Source organism: Nerophis ophidion, linkage group LG22 (assembly GCF_033978795.1).
Source record: "Nerophis ophidion isolate RoL-2023_Sa linkage group LG22, RoL_Noph_v1.0, whole genome shotgun sequence".
Taxonomy (NCBI): domain Eukaryota; kingdom Metazoa; phylum Chordata; class Actinopteri; order Syngnathiformes; family Syngnathidae; genus Nerophis; species Nerophis ophidion.
In genome coordinates, this window is record NC_084632.1 from 11048113 (window position 1) to 11068316 (window position 20204).

At 38.2% G+C, this 20204-nt stretch overlaps 2 protein-coding genes across 6 annotated transcripts in view; both read right to left on the reverse strand.

Annotated features, from left to right (window-relative positions):
• LOC133540574 (arf-GAP with coiled-coil, ANK repeat and PH domain-containing protein 2-like) overlaps nt 1-20204 on the reverse strand; it is a 1007806-nt gene that overhangs the window by 177677 nt on the left and 809925 nt on the right. The gene's annotated exons all lie outside the window — the stretch shown is intronic.
• The window catches only part of ppp1r2 (protein phosphatase 1, regulatory (inhibitor) subunit 2), a 58286-nt gene that overhangs the window by 24402 nt on the left and 13680 nt on the right, over nt 1-20204 (reverse strand). The window lies entirely within an intron of this gene.

Here is a 20204-nt window from a genome sequence, read left to right on the forward strand (position 1 = left end):
ATACATGGTCGACCGCTTATGTTGACATCAAACTTGAGTCCCAATGAATACAAAATACATATGCTGTTTATGTCAAAAACCCGTCCAAGTCAATCAACAAATAAATTCCTGGTCCTCCATGTTTTAAAAAGGGCCCACTTAAGTCAACATACATGGTCGACCGCTTACGTTGACATAAAATTTGAGACCCAATGAAAAAAAAAAAAAAAAACACATGGTGTTTACGTCAAAAACCCGTCTAATTCGATCAACAATTAAATTCCTGGTCCGCTTATGTTGACATACAATTTGAGACCCGAAGGAGGGATTTGTTTGAAAAAGTGACCGCTTAAGTCAACATACATGGTCGACCGCTTATGTTGATGTAAAATTTGAGACCCAACAAAAAAATAAAAATAAAAATAAATAAAAAACCACACACATGATGTTTATGTCAACAAACACTCTAAATCAATCAACAAATAAATTCATGGTCCTCTATGTTTTAAAAAGGGCCCACTTAAGTCAACATACATGGTCGACCGCTTATGTGGAAGTAAAATTTGAGACCAAATATTAAAAAAAATAAAATAAACACACACATGATGTTTATGTCAAAATCCAGTCTAAGTCAATCAACAAATAAATTGCTGGTCCTCTATGTTTTAAAAAGGGCCCACTTAAGTCAACATACATGGTCGACCGCTTATGTTGACATAAAATTTGAGACCCAAAGGAGGGATTTGTTTGAAAAAGTGTCCGCTTAAGTCAACATACATGGTCGACCGCTTATGTTGACGCAAAATTTGAGATCCAATAAAAAAAAACACACACATAATGTTTATGTCAACAAACAGTCTAAATCAATCAACAAATAAATTCCTGGTCCTCTGTTTTAAAAAGGGCCCACTTAAGTCAACATACATGGTCGACTGCTTATGTTGACATAAAATTTGAGACCCAAAGGAGGGATTTCTTTGAAAAACGGCCCACTTAAGTCAACAGACATGGTCGACTGCTTATGTTGACATAAAATTTGAGACCCAAAGGAGGGATTTGTTTGAAAAAGTGACCGCTTAAGTCAACATACATGGTCGACTGCTTATGTTGACGTAAAATTTGAGATCCAATAAAAAATTTTAAAAAAAAACACACATGATGTTTACGTCAACAAACCACCTAAATCAATCAACAAATAAATTCCTGGTCCTCTATGTTTTAAAAAGGGCCCACTTATGTCAACATACATGGTCGACCGCTTATGGTGACATAAAATTTAAGACCCAAAGGAGGGATTTGTTTGAAAAAGTGACCGCTTAAGTCAACATACATGGTCGACCGCTTATGTTGACGTAAAATTTGAGATCCAATAAAAATAAAAATAAAAACACACATGATGTTTACGTCAACAAACCGCCTAAATCAATCAACAAATAAATTCCTGGTCCTCAATGTTTTAAAAAGGGCCCACTTAAGTCAACATACATGGTCGACCGCTTATGCTGACATAAAATTTAAGACCCAAAGGAGGGATTTGTTTGAAAAAGTGACAGCTTAAGTCAACATACATGGTCGACCACTTATGTTGACATAAAATTTGAGAGCCAATAAAAAAATAACAAATAAAAACACACACATGATGTTTATGTCAACAAACAGTCTAAATCAATCAACAAATAAATTCCTGGTCCTCTATATTTTAAAAAGGGCCCACTTAAGTCAACATACATGATCAACTCCTTATGTTGACATAAAATTTGAGACCCAAAGGAGGGATTTGTTTGAAAAAGGGCCCACTTAAGTCAACATACATGGTCGACCGCTTATGTTGACGTAAAATTTGTGACCCAATAAAAAAAATATAAAAAAACACACACGATGTTTATGTCAACAAACCGTCTAAATCAATCAACAAATAAATTCCTGGTCCTCTACGTTTTAAAAAGGGCACACTTAAGTCAACATACATGGTCGACCGCTTATGTTGACATAAAATTTGAGACCCAAAGGAGGGATTTGTTTGAAAAAGTGACCACTTAAGTCAACATACATGGTCGACCGCTTATGTTGACGTAAAATTTGAGAGACAATAAAAAAATAAAAAATAAAAACACACACATGATGTTTATGTCAACAAACCGTCTAAATCAATCAACAAATAAATTCCTGGTCCTCTATGTTTAAAAAAGGGCCCACTTAAGTCAACATACATGATGTCCTGAGCAAGACACTTCACCCTTGCTCCTGATGGGTGCTGGTTGGCGCCTTGCATGGCAGCTCCCTCCATCAGTGTGTGAATGTGTGTGTGAATGGGTAAATGTGGAAGTAGTGTCAAAGCGCTTTGAGTACCTTGAAGGTAGAAAAGCGCTATACAAGTACAACCCATTTATCATTTATGATCGACTGCTTATGTTGACATAAAATTTGAGACCCAAAGGAGGATTTGCTTGAAAAAGGGCCCACTTAAGTCAACATACATGGTCGACTGCTTATGTTGAAATAAAATTTGAGACCCAAAGGAGGGATTTGTTTGAAAAAGTGACCGCTTAAGTCAACATACATGGTCGACCACTTATGTTGACGTAAAATTTGAGACCCAATAAAAAAAAATAAAAAAATACACACACATGAAGTGAATTTTTGAAGTGAATTATATTTATATAGCGCTTTTCTTTAGTGACTCAAAGCGCTTTACATAGTGAAACCCAATATCTAAGTTACATTTAAACCAGTGTGGGTGGCACTGGGAGCAGGTGGGTAAAGTGTCTTGCCCAAGGACACAACGGCAGTGACTAGGATGGCGGAAGCGGGAATCGAACCTGCAACCCTCAAGTTGCTGGCACGGCCACTCTACCAACCAAGCTATGCCGCCCCCCATGATGTTTATGTCAACAAACAGCCTAAATCAATCAACAAATAAATTCCTGTTTTTTTATGTTTTAAAAAGGGCCCACTTAAGTCAACATACATGATCGACTGCTTATGTTGACATAGAATTTGAGACCCAAAGGAGGGATTTGTTTGAAAAAGGGCCTACTTAAGTCAACATACATGGTCGACCGCTTATGTTGACACAAAATTTGAGACCAAAGGAGAGATTTGTTTGAAAAAGTGACCGCTTAGGTCAACATACATGTTCGACCGCTTATGTTGATGTAAAATTTGAGACCCAATAAAAAAAAATTAAAAAACAACACACACACATGATGTTTATGTCAACAAACCGTCTAAATCAATCAACAAATAAATTCCTGGTCCTCTATATTTTAAAAAGGGCCCACTTAAGTCAACATACATGGTCGACTGCTTATGTTGACACAAAATTTGAGACCCAAAGGAGGGATTTGTTTGAAAAAGTGACCGCTTAAGTCAACATACATGGTCGACCACTTATGCTGACGTAAAATGTGAGACCCAATAAAAAAACAACAACAAAAAACACACATGCTTTTTATGTCAACAACCGTCGAAGTCGATCAACAAATAAATTCCTGGTCCTATATGTTTTAAAAAGGGCCCACTTAAGTCAACATACATGGTCGACCGCTTATGTTGACATACAATTTGAGACCCAATTTAAAAAAAACACACATGCTGTTTATGTCAACAACCCGTCTAAGTCAATCAAAAAATAAACTCCTGGTCCACTATGTTTTTAAAAGGTCCCACTTAAGTCAAAATACATGTTGACATAAAATTTGAGACCCAATAAAAAAAACAAAAAAACATGCTGTTTATGTCAACAACCCGTCTAAGTCGATCAACAAATAAATTCCTGGTCCACTATGTCTTAAAAAGGTCCCACTTAACTCAACATACATTATCGACCGCTTATGTTAACATACAATTTGAGACCCAATTAAAAATAAAAAATAAATGTCGCTTGTGTCAACAACCCGTCTAAGTTTATCAACAATTAAATTCCTGGCCCACTGTGTTTTAAAAAGGTCCCACTTAAGTTTACATAAAATTTCAGACCCAAAACTGTGATTTGTATGAAAAAGTGACCGTTTATGTTGGCAACTTGTTGTGTACTTATTACTACTAAAGGCTGCTTTATTTGATGTGGACCGCTTGTGTTGACATAACATAGGAACCGAGGGAGATATTTTTATTTTTATATATTCCTTTGAAAATCTGTCTCGTTTATGTTGACGACTCGTCTCTGTTGATCAACACGTTATGTCCTAGTCCTCTGTTTGCTTCTTGTTGCTACAACCTGCTTGACTCAGCGTCAACCTTTTTTTCAACATAACATTTAGGACACAAAAGGTGTAATTTCTTTTAAAAAATCGGTCCTGATAGGTCTACAGCAGGGGTGTCAAACTCAAATACAGAGTGGGCCAAAATTTTGAACAGAACAAAGCCGCCGGCCAAGGTTGAACAAATTAACCTTTTAATTGGGACCCAAACATGTTTTGCATTAAATATTGAACAAGCAAGGCTTATATAACTTTAGTGACATGCAAAATCCAGTTTCAAATAATAATAATTTAAAAAATATCAATGGCATATCAAATAAAATTTAAATAAAAATTGTATGCCTTTTTTTCTATTTGCAATCTTCTGAGGTAAATATCCATTTTTTTCCACATGCTAATAATAAATTTGAAAATAAAATAACAATAATGAATGAACCAAACATTCAAGCCTTGACGTAGCAAGAGAAAATGCATGAATAAAACGTTAATTACTGGTCAGTTTGCTGGAAGTTTCCCGGAAGAGTTAGTGCTGCAATGGGTTCTGGGTATTTGTTCTGTTGTGTTACGGTGCGGGTGTTCGCCCGAAATGTGTTTGTCATTCTTGTTTGGTGTGGGTTCACAGCGCGGCGCATATTTGTAACAGTGCTAAAGTTGTTTATACGGCCACCCTCAGTGTGACCTGTATGGCTGTTGACCAAGTATGCATTGCATTCACTTGTGCGTGTGTGTAAAAGCCACAAATATTATGTGACACGCTGTTAGTATGGAGGAAAAGCGGACGTGACGACAGGTTGTAGAGAACGCTAAAGGCAAGGTCTTAAATGCACGCCCGCAATATAGTTGTCCAGGTGGAAATCGGTAGAAATTCAGAAGAATGGTTGCCCCGGGAGATTTTCGGGAGGGGCACTGAACTTCGGGAGTCTACTGGGAAAATTAGGAGGGTTGGCAAGTATGAGTATTAGCGGTGAATGCGGTGTTACAGCGGCGGGCCAGCTCTAATGCTAAATTGATATTGCCTCAAGGGCTAAATCAAATTACACGGCCTGGCCCGCGGGCCAGAGTTTGACACCAATGGTCTACAGGTTCAACGTAATACTATAACCAAAGTCTGCTTGAATCAGCATCGACCGCATGTGTTGACATAGCATTTTGCAGACAAAGGGGTTACTTCTCAAAATATACGTAGTTTATGTTGACAACACATCTTAAGTTGACCAACTCATTAACGATTTGTCCAACACCCCCCCCCCAACCCCCCAAGTGTTTCTGCTTAAGTGCCCGCCAACACACGTGGTCAACCGCTTATGTCAACATAACATTTACAACAAAAATGTGTTATTTCTTTTAAAAAAAAGAAAAAAACTTGGTCTCGTTTCTGTCAAGTTTATTACCAAAGTCGAGGTCCGCCGTGTTTTTCTTATTACTAAAACCTTTGTTTATATTAAATGTTGGTCTTGTTTAAGTCGACAACAAGCCTTTGTCATTAAATGCTTCACGTACGACTACTTAAGGCTACTTTAATGGCCGTGGACGGCTTGTGTTGACATAACATTCAAGAACCGAGGGAGTTATTTCCCCTAAAAATCGGTCTTGTTTATTTTGACAACTCAGCCAACTCATCAATTCTTGGTCCACCGCATTTTTTTTTTTTTAAAGTGCCATCAAAATTCAACAGGACAACATCTTTTGTCTAAATAAAAAGTAAAACCCAGAAAAAAAAAATCGGTTCTTCTAGGTCCCTACGTGTTGTACTATTATGATCTTCATAATAACTACAAAGCAACGTGAAACAACAACCCAACTGTGGACACTGTCTCATTACAAAGTCTACAGTGACTTCCTGTTCAGTGCAAAGTAGGCTCCAAAATAAAAGCATGGCAGTATTAAGCTGGATTCTTCGAAAGCAACTAACCAAAGCGTTAAAAACATTTTTTCACGGTATTCATCAAAAAGAGCTCTACTGTCATTTTAGTCAAAACATAAAACCAAATTACTAACAACCTCCATGCTTCCTCCAGGCCTCCAAACAACCACATTTAAAAACTGGGCCTGAACATGTCCCAGATCGCACTTGCCAGCTTTATTTTGGAAACACTCAGGACCAAATGCATGAAAATGTCATCACAGGGGGACCCGCTTAGGTCGGTCTCGTTTATGTCATCAATGTGTTCTTCTTATTGTTAAATAAGTGTGCGCTAAAGTCGACAAACATGGTCAACCGATGTTTGTTGACAAGATATAAGACACAAAAGAGTCATCCCCTAAACATTTTTTTAAAATAAAACAATCCTGTTTATGTTGATAACCTGTCTACGTTAACCAACTTATCAAGACCCGGCCTGCAAAATACTTCACTGTTGCTAAAGCCTGCATCATTGACCGCTTGTGTTGACATAACATTTGAGACCCAATAATAATAAAAAAATAACATGCTGTTTATGTCAACAACCCATCTAAGTTGATAAAAAATGTAATTCCTGGTCCACTATGTTTTAAAAAGGTTCCACTTATGTCAACATACATGGTCGACCGCTTATGTTGACATAAAATTTGAGACCCAATAGAAAAAAGAAAAAAAAAACACATGGTGTTTACGTCAAAAACCCGTCTAAGTCGATCAACAATTAAATTCCTGGTCCACTAGGTTTAAAAAAAAAAGTCCCACTTATGTCAACATACATGGTCGACCGCTTATGTTGACATAAAATTTGAGACCCAATGAATAAAAAAAACACACATGCTGTTTGTGTCAAAAACCCGTCTAAGTCAATCAACAAATAAAATCCTGGTCCTCTATGTTTTAAAAAGGGCCCACTTATGTCAACATACATGGTCGACCGCTTACGTTGACATAAAATTTGAGACCCAATGAAAAAAAAAAAAAAAAAACACATGGTGTTTACGTCAAAAACCCGTCTAATTCGATCAACAATTAAATTCCTGGTCCACTAGGTTTAAAAAAAAAAGTCCCACTTATGTCAACATACATGGTCGACCGCTTATGTTGACATAAAATTTGGGACCCAATGAATAAAAAAAACACACATGCTGTTTGTGTCAAAAACCCGTCTAAGTCAATCAACAAATAAATTCCTGGTCCTCTATGTTTTAAAAAGGGCCCACTTATAGCTGTTATATAAGAGTATTAAAATTGAATAATCAAAATAAAAATATACACAAATGGAGGAAAATTATGTCAACAAACTACTGTAGTTCCATGAAAACCTTACCATCACTTATTGATGGTAAGGACTCTGGCCAAAGTGTCAAGTATATTTGCAAGCCAAGGCTCGGTTTATTTGGTAATGACGACAACCGCTTACTGTATGTCCATGTGAGTTCCAGTTGTCGATATTAGCGGGTTCCACTTTGGAATAACACATCAATAATTGCAAGAAGGGACTTAATATTTGATTTGGTGGCCAAATATTTCAGCAGTGAGCGGGTAATTAATACCTGACTCACCAAAGGAGGGGGAAAGGAAAAGCACCGAGCAACCCCGACGACAAGATAAATATAGGGTTGTATGAGGATTATGTTCCCTGGAGGTGATTTACGACTGGCAACATTTTGCTTCAAGAAAGCTCATTAAATAAAGTGAGTCATCAGGGACGGATGAGCAGCGCTATCAGGTGACAGAGTCAGAGGGCAGTGAGGAAAGGTGCGCCCCTATAGACTATGGACTCAACCCATCAACCGCATCAGGTATTGTTTCACTATAGAAACAGTAGCTGGTCACAATACTGTAAACAACAACACAGTCTGAGTCAGCTTTCAAGAGAGTAGGATTCTACGGTCTACCAGTACTAATAAGGTACCGCTGTACTAATGGATTAAAAAAGGTACTATACTGCCTTAGAAAATTACAGGTACTCATTTTTTTTCATAGTGGTGACATTGCACTATTTCACTTGACTTTTTTCTGTGTTGATTGAGCTGTGTTGCAGCAGCAAAAACAGTATTATGTTTAATAAAGACTTTCTGTCTCTGATAGTTGATATAATAATGTAACTGCATCATAAAGCCTACATGTACTCCATGGTGTTCAGGGATGAATAATCTCTCCTATTGCTATTGTACTATTTTTTTCAGCCATAGTTACATTAATCATTAGTAATGTAGCAGCCTAGCTTTGAAAGGCAGGGTCCCTGCTATAGAATGTTAATAAAAATATAACATTTACATAATAAAAATTGATTTGAAATATCGACTTGTCCAGGGTGTAAGCCGCCTTCCGTCCAATTGTAGCTGAAATAAGCTCCAGCGCCCCCCGCGACCCTGAAGGGGATAAGCGGTAGAAAATGGATGGATGGATGGATGGATGAATAGTAAAAATCAACTACAGGCTTCCCAAATGCTGTAAAAAATTAAGTTGAGACCCAAAAAGGGACAAGCGGTAGAAAATGGATGGCTGGATGGATAGAGTTGAGCATATGTCAGAATGTGGCCCCATTTTTAACTTTTATTGCAAATGCTTACTTAAAATAAGTCATTACTTTGACTTTGTAAGTCATTATTTTAGTATCTCAGGTAACTAAGAATGTTTTGTTTCTACTTTCCGGAAAAAATATGGAGATACATATCGTATATTGCCATTCAGCAAATGGAGCGGAAAACACAACCAAAAGTGGTAGGCTTCTTCACACGACGAAGCCGGCCTACGTCACCACAGTCTGTAGTCTAATGCCCCCCCAGGCTGTGGTGGAGACGTGATGGCGAAGGCCAAGATACACCAATCCATACACCCACCCACCCTCTTCCCCGGTCCCCTCCCTGGAGAGTCACCACATTAACTAATACATTTTCTGGGGGAAATACTGAGAAGCTATATTTCAAAATCAAAATTTGATTAATTGTACAGCCATAGTGGATCTATATAGATATTGACTGTAACAATACCAAATAAAATAGTCGTATATAGTCGATACTACAATGATTGCATCAGAATTTTTTTTTTAAATCAAAAAATATTTTTCTTGATTATAAATTCCGGAAATACGTCCCTAGACACAGGAGGACTTTAAGTATGACCAATGTATGACTTGGCATTGGATAGACACCCCAATTAGTAGTAGTAGTGGTAAATTGAGGTGTAACAGTACACAAAAATTTCAGTTAGGTACGTACCTCGGTTTAGAGGTCACGGTTCGGTTCATTTTCGGTGCAGTAAGAAAATAAAAAAATATAAATTTTTGGGTTATTTATTTACCAAATTTGTAAACAATGGCTTTTTCCTTTTAAGATTGGGAACACTATAATAATTCTGCCCACGTTAATCCACATTAAATTGCCTCAACTTGTTTCTTTGATTAAACAAAATGACCAAGCTTTTCTTCTACATATAAAAAGTGCAACATTAAACAGTTTCGAGTCAACTCATCATGCTTAATTTATTACAGCATTTGGGAAGCCTGTAGTTGATTTTTGTTATGTAAATGATATATTTTTATAAACATGTGATAGCAGGGACCCTGCCATTCAAAACTAGGCTGCTACATTACTAATGATTAATGTAACATTAGCTGAAAAAAATAGTACAATAGCAATAGGAGAGACTATTCATCCCTGAACACCATGGAGTTAATGTAGGCTAAATGATGCAGTTACATTATTATATACACTTTCAGAGACAAACACTCTTCATTTTACATAATGTCCTTTTTTGCTGCTTCAACACAGGTCAATCAACACTGCTCGTAATACACACACACACACCGCAAAACGAGCGAACGTTACACTAAAAGCTAATTAGCCTTCACCTCAAGCCAAGACTGCGAGTGAGCTGAGTGGCAGTTTGTTTCTAGAAGGTCAACAGGCTCATAGTGATGTTACTAGTAGCTGACTTGGAAGTGTTTCTTATAATTTGGGGTGAGTAAGCTGCCTTATGCTCACCTGCTAAACACCTATCTGCTCGAAGCTTAAGCGCTGACTACATGCGCTCTGAATACCCCCTGCTGAATGGTTGTTACCGCTCTGAATACGCACTGCTGATTGGCTGTTACCGCTATGGTTGTAACCAATCAGATGGTTGTGTGGGTGAGACAATGCTGGGTGCTGTGTCGGAGACAGACGCAGAAAGCACAGCAGCTTATTAAGACTTTAGCCCAGGCGGCTACTTCATATGTTCGTGTGGAAACTCGTTCGGTACACCTCCGCACCGAACCGAAACTCCCGAACCGAAACTCCCGTACCGAAACGGTTCAACACAAATACACGTACCGTTACACCCCTAGTAGTAAATGACGCAATATGTTAATGCATTTGTAAACCATTTGCTTACTTAATATTAAAAGATAAGCTTTCTAGTACGTTCACTGTGTTATTTATTACCATTTATTTCAGTATTCTAAAATTATTATTTGAGTTCAATAAGAAACGTATGTTCAATGTATCATACATTTGTTGTTAAAATAGAACCAATAATGACATTTTTTGTGATTCCCGGCCATTATTTTGAAAAGTATCAAACATTACTGAAAAGTACGGAAATGCATTTTGGTACCAATACCAAAATATTGGTATGAGGACAACACTACAAGATCATATTGACTCACTGTAACACCTGCACTTTTATCACATTCTTTGGGAACTTCATTGGGGAGGACTTCTATTAGTTTTGTTGAAAGTACACAATGTAGTATTGTTTGAATGGAAACCGCTGAGAGAGTGGCGGGTAGGTGCAGGTGGTGCATTTGGAGCTTGCTCAGGATATCCTTTGGTTGAAAAATGAGCCATGTATGGACGTGGACGCAGGAAAGCATGTTTAGGCTGTTATATCCAATAAACGAGTACAAGAGGGTCAGCCAGACTGGGGAATGTTCACAGTGACTCCTTTACGTTTGAGACAAGTGACATTTCTTCAGTGTTCCATGAACGGCAGGTACAGTTTGTGAGATACTGTATGCGAGACAGCAACTAAATTTCCATGCACTAAATTAGTCTGATATTAATTAGTATTATATCTCTAAGGGGGCTTCACGGTGGCAGAGGGGTTAGTGCGTCTGCCTCACAATACGAAGTTCCTGCAGTCCTGGGTTCAAATCCAGGCTCGGGATCTTTCTGTCTGGAGTTTGCATGTTCTCCCCGTGAATGCGTGGGTTCCCTCCGGGTACTCCGGCTTCCTCCCACTTCCAAAGACATGCACCTGGGGATAGGTTGATTGGCAACACTAAATTGGCCCTAGTGTGTGAGTGTGAATGTTGTCTGTCTATCTGTGTTGGCCCTGCGATGAGGTGGCGACTTGTCCAGGGTGTACCCCGCCTTCCGCCCGATTGTAGCTGAGATAGGCGCCAGCGCCCCCCGCGACCCCAAAAGGGAATAAGCGGTAGAAAATGGATGGATGGATGGATATCTCTAAGGGCTATGCTGATGTTAAATAGCAGACAGCATTAAGAAATGTTTTTGGATTGCGCTACGAACATGACTTTATTACCAAGAATGTATCTTGGCGGATGCAGGTCGGATGCAATGAAATATCGGCGGAAGAGTTTTTTTCGAAGGAATGTTTGGACGAAAATCATGGAAACAACATTTTGAATGTCTTACAGTTCACCCAAAAGGCTCTGTGTATTGATGGAAGGGGTTTTAAATCCAAAGGAAAAGACCGTTAGAGCCCCGACTGATATCCAGAGAAAGGTTGCTATTGTTCTGGACTATCTTGCTAGTTGTGCGGAAAGTGAATCAGTTGGCTCGCACAAATGCAGCCTGAATAGGTTTGTTTACGCTTTATTCATCGCCTTTAATATACCTGCTTCATTATAGTTCATCTCCTTTGTGATTCCAAATTAAGCTGGCATTCAACATTTTCTTAGCTACCTTCCTAAATAAATCTCCCGTTTCTTTTTTTATACCATCGATGCACTTCAAAATGTTTTGTTCCTTTATTTTGTGAAGCAAACAAAACAGTCTCTTAATTACAATTGTTGTTACGTTTTTATTGAATGGTATCTGCTTCTGAGTTGTATTTCGCACTTCGAGACTGGCGCATACCCACCCAGATGTTATAAATCAACCATTTATAAATACACATCAGTAGGCTAAATGAACCTCTTCAACATATAGAACAGGTTTCCATTCGCATAATACAAGTGTGTTAGTCTGACTTTTCAAAAATCAAAAAAGATCGGATTGAGGTGTTTCCAGGCTTATTTATAGACAAACTATTTGAGAAGTCCGACTAGTTTAGTGCTTGGACACGTACTGAGTGTGCAGTTTGTCCAACAGTATACATTCATGGTTCACTCAAAAAACCTCGATCAGGGACGTAACGATAAACAGTATTATGAAAAACCGCTGTTAGTGTTAATGTTTTAAGGTTGTATTATCGTAAAACCATGATTGTTGAACGCACATCGATAACCGCATAGACCGACAACACTGCTAATTTACTGGAGAAGTGAGCTTGTGCTAACTCATTTAAATGTTAATATGAATACAAGAGACATTAATGTATTTCCTCTTTACTCTCACAATAATGTACCATAAGTTTGCTCACCATAATTTTAAATTTTCACATGGTTATTTCTCAAAACTCGACAAAAGCATACACCTCTGAATAAGATTTTATGAATCGTCCCCAAATATCAAAGTGTAATTTATTTTATATTGACCCATGAAAAGATGTGAAATAAATATTTGCATAAATGTGGGTGTGGTATTCACTTTTGTGAGGTATTGATGAAATTGTTGCACAAAACCCCCCAGAAATTTATAAAATATTAAAAGCATTTGTCACGTAAAAGGCATGTTGTACTTTACTACCAATTTGACCCAAATAGACGACGAACCTGAATATACGACGATCCATTCCCTTTTTTTCTAAATATTTTCAAAGACAAAACCAATTAAAAACAAAAACATGCATTAAAAAAATTTATTCACATTTTAGATCTTATTCAAATAACAAAATGTATTATACAATAAAACGTTTATCATAGTTGTTATTCATATTGATCATATTTATATACTTTGATTGATCACAAAGAGCTTTGCGCAATATAGACGATGTATGATAGGGCTGTGAATGTTTGGCCATCACGCGTTTCGATTCGATTCTTGGGGGGTAACAACTCAATTAAGAATCGATTCAAAACGATTCTCAATTCAAAATCTATACTTTTTTTTTTAATAACATTGGGTGCCACTTCTGATTAACTACATTCTTCCATAAAATAGATAAATAGCTCCAATCAATTTCTATATCATTTAAAGGGGAACATTATCACAATTTCAAAAGGGTTAAAAACAATAAAAATCAGTTCCCAGTGGCATGTTGTATTTTTTGAAGTTTTTTTCAAAATTTTACCGGTCTCCGAATATCCCTAAAAAAAGCTTCAAATTGCTTGATTTTGGCCATTTGCGATGCGACTATCCATTTCCCTGTGACGTCATACAGTGCTGCCAATGTAAACAAACAATGGCGAATAGCACAGCAAGATATAGCGACATTAGCTCGGATTCAAACTCGGATTTCGGTGGCTTAAGCGATTCAACAGATTACGCATGTATTGAAACGGATGGTTGGAGTATGAAAGCATTGAAGAAGAAACTGAAGCTATTGAGCGAATAGCTATTGACGCTATTCATAGCCATTGCATGGCCGAATAGCTGCGTTAGCATCGCCGGTAAAATGTGCGGACCAAACGATCAGGACTTTCGCAACTTGTGACACTGGAGCAACTTAAATCCTTCGATTGGTAAGTGTTTTTTTCGCATTAAATGTGGGTGGAAGGAAACGTAATATAGTTGCAAATGCATCTGCAGGTTATCCATACATCTCTGTGCCATGTCTGCTTTAGCACCGCCGGTAAATAGCATGTTAGCATCGATTAGCATAGCATGTTAGCGTCTATTAGCTGGCAGTCAACATCAACAAAACTCACCTTTGTGATTACTGTGACTTTATCGTTACAAATGCATCTGCAGGTTATCCATACATCTCTGCGCCATGTCTGATTTAGCACCGCCGGTAAATAGCATGTTTGCGTCGATTAGCGTAGCATGTTAGCATCGATTAACTGGCAGTCACGCCGCGACCACATATGTCTGATTAGCAAATAAGTCAACATCAACAAAACTCACCTTTGTGATTTCATTGACTTTATCATTGCAAATGCATCTGCAGGTTATCCATACATCTCTGTGCCATGTCTGTCATCGCCGGTAAAATGTGGAGCCACTTTGGTACATTCAACGGGGGTCTGAAGGCAGAGACTTTCGCATCTTTGGGCCAGTGGTGCAACTTGAATCCCTCCCTGTTAGTGTTGTTACACCCTCCGACAACACACCGACGAGGCATGATGTCTCCAAGGTTCCAAAAAATAGTCGAAAAAACGGAAAATAACAGAGCTTAGACCCAATGTTTACGATGTGTTGAAAATGACGGCTGTATTACCTCGGCGACGTCACATTCTGACGTCATCCCTTCCAAAACGATAAACAGAAAGGCGTTTAATTCGCCAAAATTCACCCATTTAGAGTTCGGAAATCGGTTAAAAAAATATATGGTCTTTTTTCTGCACCATCACGGTATATATTGACGCTTACATAGGTCTGGTGATAATGTTCCCCTTTAAAAGAAAACTGTTTTAAAAAAAAAAAAAAATTCTACCCCAACATTTAATAAAGGCAACAAGAGAAGTATCCAACACTTCTCTTTTCTAAAGTAAATCTGTACAGCAGGTATGGGCATCAACATCAACAATATAATTTCCATGAGTGGGTGGACAGGACAGATGGGAGGGGAACTTTAAAAATTTTATTTTTGATTTTTTTGAATCGATTAATAATCACTACAAACAAGAATCGCGATTAGTCTAAAAAAAACACTTTTTGTACCTCCTAATGTAGGATATGCATTACAAAAACTTGGCCTGTGTTTTTGTCTGATTATAATTGTGATCAAAAATGTAATCTTTCAATAATCTCGAAAATGAAGTATCAGCGTTGAGATGACCGATACTGCTCCTGTAACTTCTTGGTGTTACTCAAATTTGTAGTACCGTCCAAAACTTGTAACCCGTTTTGATATACCAAATAATATATAGCGTGACATACATCGAAAGCGGCTGCAATATACATTGTAATACAGATTTTAGGCCATATTGTCAGCCCAAAAAATACACTGCATGCATGATATCATGTTAACGTTGCAAGAGCTCAGCACAACAAGTAATTAATTATTTTGCTATGCCTTGTTGGCAGCCTTTGTGGGGCTTGAAAGGGCATGTGGTTTCGCAATGCATTGTAGGGGCCAGGTAGCTATTGTTGGTAAAAGCTTTTGTTTACATGGCTGTACTCAATCAGCCATATTGTGAAAGAGAGCAATACATTGGAATAAAATGGATTGTACCTATAAAAAAAAGAATAAAAGGATTGTACAGAGAAAAACCTGTCCCAAAGGTTCGCTACCCTAAAAAAATTGGTGGAATTGATTCTTATGAGCACATCCATCCCACCAAATAGTTATTTTTTTCCTGAAGCCAACATGATAACAGTTGTGGCAGTTAATGACGCTGCACATTTGCGCCATGTTCAGAACTTGGTTAAAAAATACTCAACTTTCGGACACTGTCTTGCATTCAGTCATGTAAATAAAGTATTCAGAGGCCAGCAAAGCATTGCATTTCCACATCACACTTTCAGGCCCTATTCAAAAAGATGGGTGGATGATAGATGGAAAGATTGTAGGGGTGTAAAAATTGATTGGGAAAAAAAAAAAACAGATTTTGAATTTTGAGATATGGATATACTGTTTGGCAAGCCTCTAGATTAATCTAAATGTAGTTCGGATCGGTCGATTTCCAGTTGCAAAGTCATGAATCGGTTGATCGGTTGCTACACAACATGGCCTTTCTAATCTTGCCAGACATCTGTGTTGATGTAATACAAGAGTTGAGTTCGCGTTTGTCAGCAACAGAGCAACATGGCAGACTGCACCAAAAGAGTTTACAGGCTTTGTACACCTTTTCCAAGGCCAAATTCAAGCACTTTTTTCAGGACTTTCAAGATAGTTTTTCAAATTTTTTTCAGTACCTTTCAAAAGACGAAAACCAGTGTGAATCAATCCATAGCCTTGTTGTTTGAGGTCACGAAATGCTGTCTGTAAGAAAAATATGGAAAATCTGCTAAAACCTAAGCCTAACATTGAACCAGCAGTTATCAATAACTGAATGAGGCATAAAAAATGAAGTTAAGTTAAAGTTAAAGTACTAATGATTGTCACACACACACTAGGTGTGGTGAAATGTATCCCCTGCATTTGACCCATCCCCTTATTTCACCCCCTGGGAGGTGAGGGGAGTAGTGAGCAGCAATGGTCGCTGCGCCCGGGAATCATTGTGGTGATTTAACCCTCCAATTCCAACCCTTGATGCTGAGTGCCAGGCAGGGAGGTAATGAGTCACATTTTTTTTTTTTATAGTCTTTGGTATGACTCGGCCAGGGTTTGAACTCACAACCTATCGATCTTAGGACGGACACTCTGACCACAAGACCACTGAGTTGGAAGCAGTGTTTCTGTAGACTATTCAATGTCATTGGTGTTCACAAACGTTTATTTTTCTGTTTGATCATCATTAATGTATCATTCTTTACAAGAAATAACATTAATTATTATTGTTTACTTGTTTGTTTGTATCATAATTCATGCATACATCATGTTCATTAAAACGACAACCTCCCGGCATGATGGACCAATGCTCCACTGTCCTCTTGGGGGTGACACAGAGCCGTATATATATGGCTCTGGCATGACAAGAACCTAATGTAAGGGCTCGTGCAACGCCAACAGATCAAGCGTGTAGCTTTCATTTTTAAGGACTCTTATTTTATTTTTTTCCATTTTATAATTAGCCTATTGAGTCCGACTGGCGAGAAATATGATGAACATTTCCAAGCACTTCACCCAAAATTCAAGCATTTTTCAAACCTTAAAAACAGAACGTTACAATCCAAGCATTTTCAAGGATTTTAACCACCTGTGCGAACCCTGAGTTTACAAACAATGCACTCCTGAACATTAAATTTAAAGTGTGGTAAACGTTCAGATTTAAAAAAAATAAATAATAATGGTCAGTCGGATAAAAGTATGGCCATTTGTAATGTTTGGAAAGCACCAATAAAGTAGCGACAACACAACTACCGTATTTTCCGCGCTATAAGCCGCACCTAAAAACCAAACATTTTCTCAAAAGGTGACAGTGCGGCTTATAACCCGGTGCGCCTTATATATATATTAATATAAATATTTATTTTCATAGAGTTTAGGTTTCGCAACTACGGTAAACAGCCGCCATCTTTTTACCCCGTAGAAGAGGAAGCGCTTCTTCTTCTACGGTAAGCAACCGCCAAGGTAAGCACCCGCCCACCTGGAAAGAGGAAGCGCTTCTTCTTCTACGGTACACAACCACCAAGGTAAGCACCCGCCCCCGTAGAAGAAGAAGCGCGCGGCTAATCCGATTCATTTCATTTGTGTGTTTCTGTAAAGACAACCACAAAATGGCTCCTACTAAAAGACACGCGTACAACGCAGAATTCAAACTCAAGGCAATAAGTCACGCAGAAGAACACGGAAATAGAGCAGCAGCGAGAGAATTGAACATAAATGAATCAATGGTGCTTAGGTGGAGGAAGCAACAAGATGACCTGCGCCAAGTAAAGAAGACAACACAGAGTTTGAGGGAACAAAGCAAGATGGCAACAGTTGGAGGACAAACTGGAGCAGTGGGTAGTTGAGCAAGCAGAAATGTCAATACCATCACTATTCCAATGAAAGCAACAGCGCTAGCAAGCGAACTTCACTTAGATGATTTAAAAAGGTGCTGCTTCTTGGTGTTTCCGGTTCATGAAAAGACGCAATCTCTCCATCCGCACACAGACTACTATTTCACAGCAACTGCCAAAAGACTTTCAAGAAAAGCTGGCTACTTTCCACGCATATTGTAAAAATAAGATAGCTGAAAAAAGATCCGGCCAGGAAGGCAGAATTCATGGAACTGCCCGACAGCAACAGTGACACTGACTCTGATGACTTCGACGAGACGGAGCCCGCCATTTTGGATGCCGTATTCGCCCAATTTTTTAATTCAGACACCGAAGAAGAAGAATTCGAGGGATTTATGGATGAGGAATAACTTCTGAAGGTGAGCTTTAAATGTTTATTTTGTGTGCTGTGACATTAACGTTCGAGCAAAGTTGAGTTATTGATGTTGCTATTGCTCTGCAATATTTTGAGTGTTACTATTGTTGTGATTGCACATTCGCACACTGGTTTGTATTATTAAAGTTTGACTGACCTGACTGTTTTTTTGACATTCCCTGTAGCGCAGCGGGGGCGCGGCTTGTGACCCGGTGGGGCTTATAGGTTTACAAAGTTTTTAAATATGCCATTCATTGAAGGTGCGGCTTATAACACGGGGCGGCTTATAGCGCGGAAAATACGGTAATCTGAGAACCCACATGTTGTGACGGGAGGAGACATTCAAGCCAGCGATGTGGGAGCTACGGATGGTCAGCAGCAGCACTACCAACTGTCAACACAAGGACACGAATTTGTCAGACTTCCAGTCCCAACTTAACTACAACTCAGAGGTAATCACTGCATTTCTTGCACTGTTCATTGTGCTAAGGATAAAGACCGAGCTGCACAGTAAGCAGAATGGCACTATGAAAAGCATTTGAGCTTTAACACTGAAACTGCCGTTTAGTTTACGTGGTGGCATTTAATTGTATCTTGCATTCTGTTACTCTGGTGTTATAACATCTCTGCTTGATGCACAGCTTGCTTTTCTCTGTATTTTATTGTTGCTACCTGAGCAAACAACAGTAAATACCTGGTAGCATTTCAAAAAGTGATTTGTTTACATCTTCTTTATGTAAAGTTTAGGGATTGCAATGCCTTGAATTTGATAGTTCTACTATTTGCTCATAAGTGATACCGGCTGTTTTGTGTGTGTCTATTTGAAGAATAAACATGATACATGAACCTTTTCAATTTTTTTCAACATACAAAGCTTCCATCAGCATCATTTCGCATGGAATCGTAACGTTTTAAAAAGTATTGTAAGTGAATCGTATCATAACCCATGTATCGAGATCAGTGGTTCGTAACCTTGTTGGAGGTACCGAACCCCACCAGTTTCATATGTGCATTCACCGAACCCTTCTTTATTGAAAAATAAAATGTTTTTTTTTTTTCAAATTCAAGACAAAGTTCTATGTTTTTGGTAACACTTTAGTATGGGGAAAATATTCAAAGTCAGTGGTTCTCCACCTTTTTTCAGTGAAAAAGGTGAACTTTTTTTTTAGTTCATGTACTCCCTAACCAGAGCAAAGCATTTTTGGTTGAAAAAAAGAGATAAAGAAGTAAAATACAGCACTATGTCATCAGTTTCTGATTTATTAAATTGTATAAGTGCAAAATATTGCTCATTTGTACTGGTCTTTCTTGAACTATTTGGAAAAAAAGATATGAAAATAACTAAAAACTTGTTGAAAAATAAACAAGTGATTGAATTATAAATAAAGATTTCTACACATAGAAGTAATCATCAACTTAAAGTGCCCTCTGTGGGGATTGTAATAAAGGTCCATCTGGATTCATCAACTTAATTCTAAACATTTCTTCACAAAAAAATAAATCTTTAATATCAATATTTATGGAATATGTCCACAAAAAATGTGGCTGTCAACACTGAATATTGCATTGTTGCATTTCTTTTCACACAATTATATTTTGTTGAAGTATTATTCAATAAACATATTTATAAAGGATTTTTGAATTGTTGCTAGTCCATGGTTTTCGCCCGGAAAAGGGTGGAGTGCCATCTCCGGGTTGGGGAGGAGACCCTGCCCCAAGTGGAGGAGTTCAAGTACCTAGGAGTCTTGTTCACGAGTGGGGGAAGAGTGGATCATGAGATCGACAGGCGGATCGGTGCGGCGTCTTTAGTAATGCGGACGTTGTACCGATCCATTGTGGTGAAGAAGGAGCTGAGTCGGAAGGCAAAGCTCTCAATTTACCGGTCG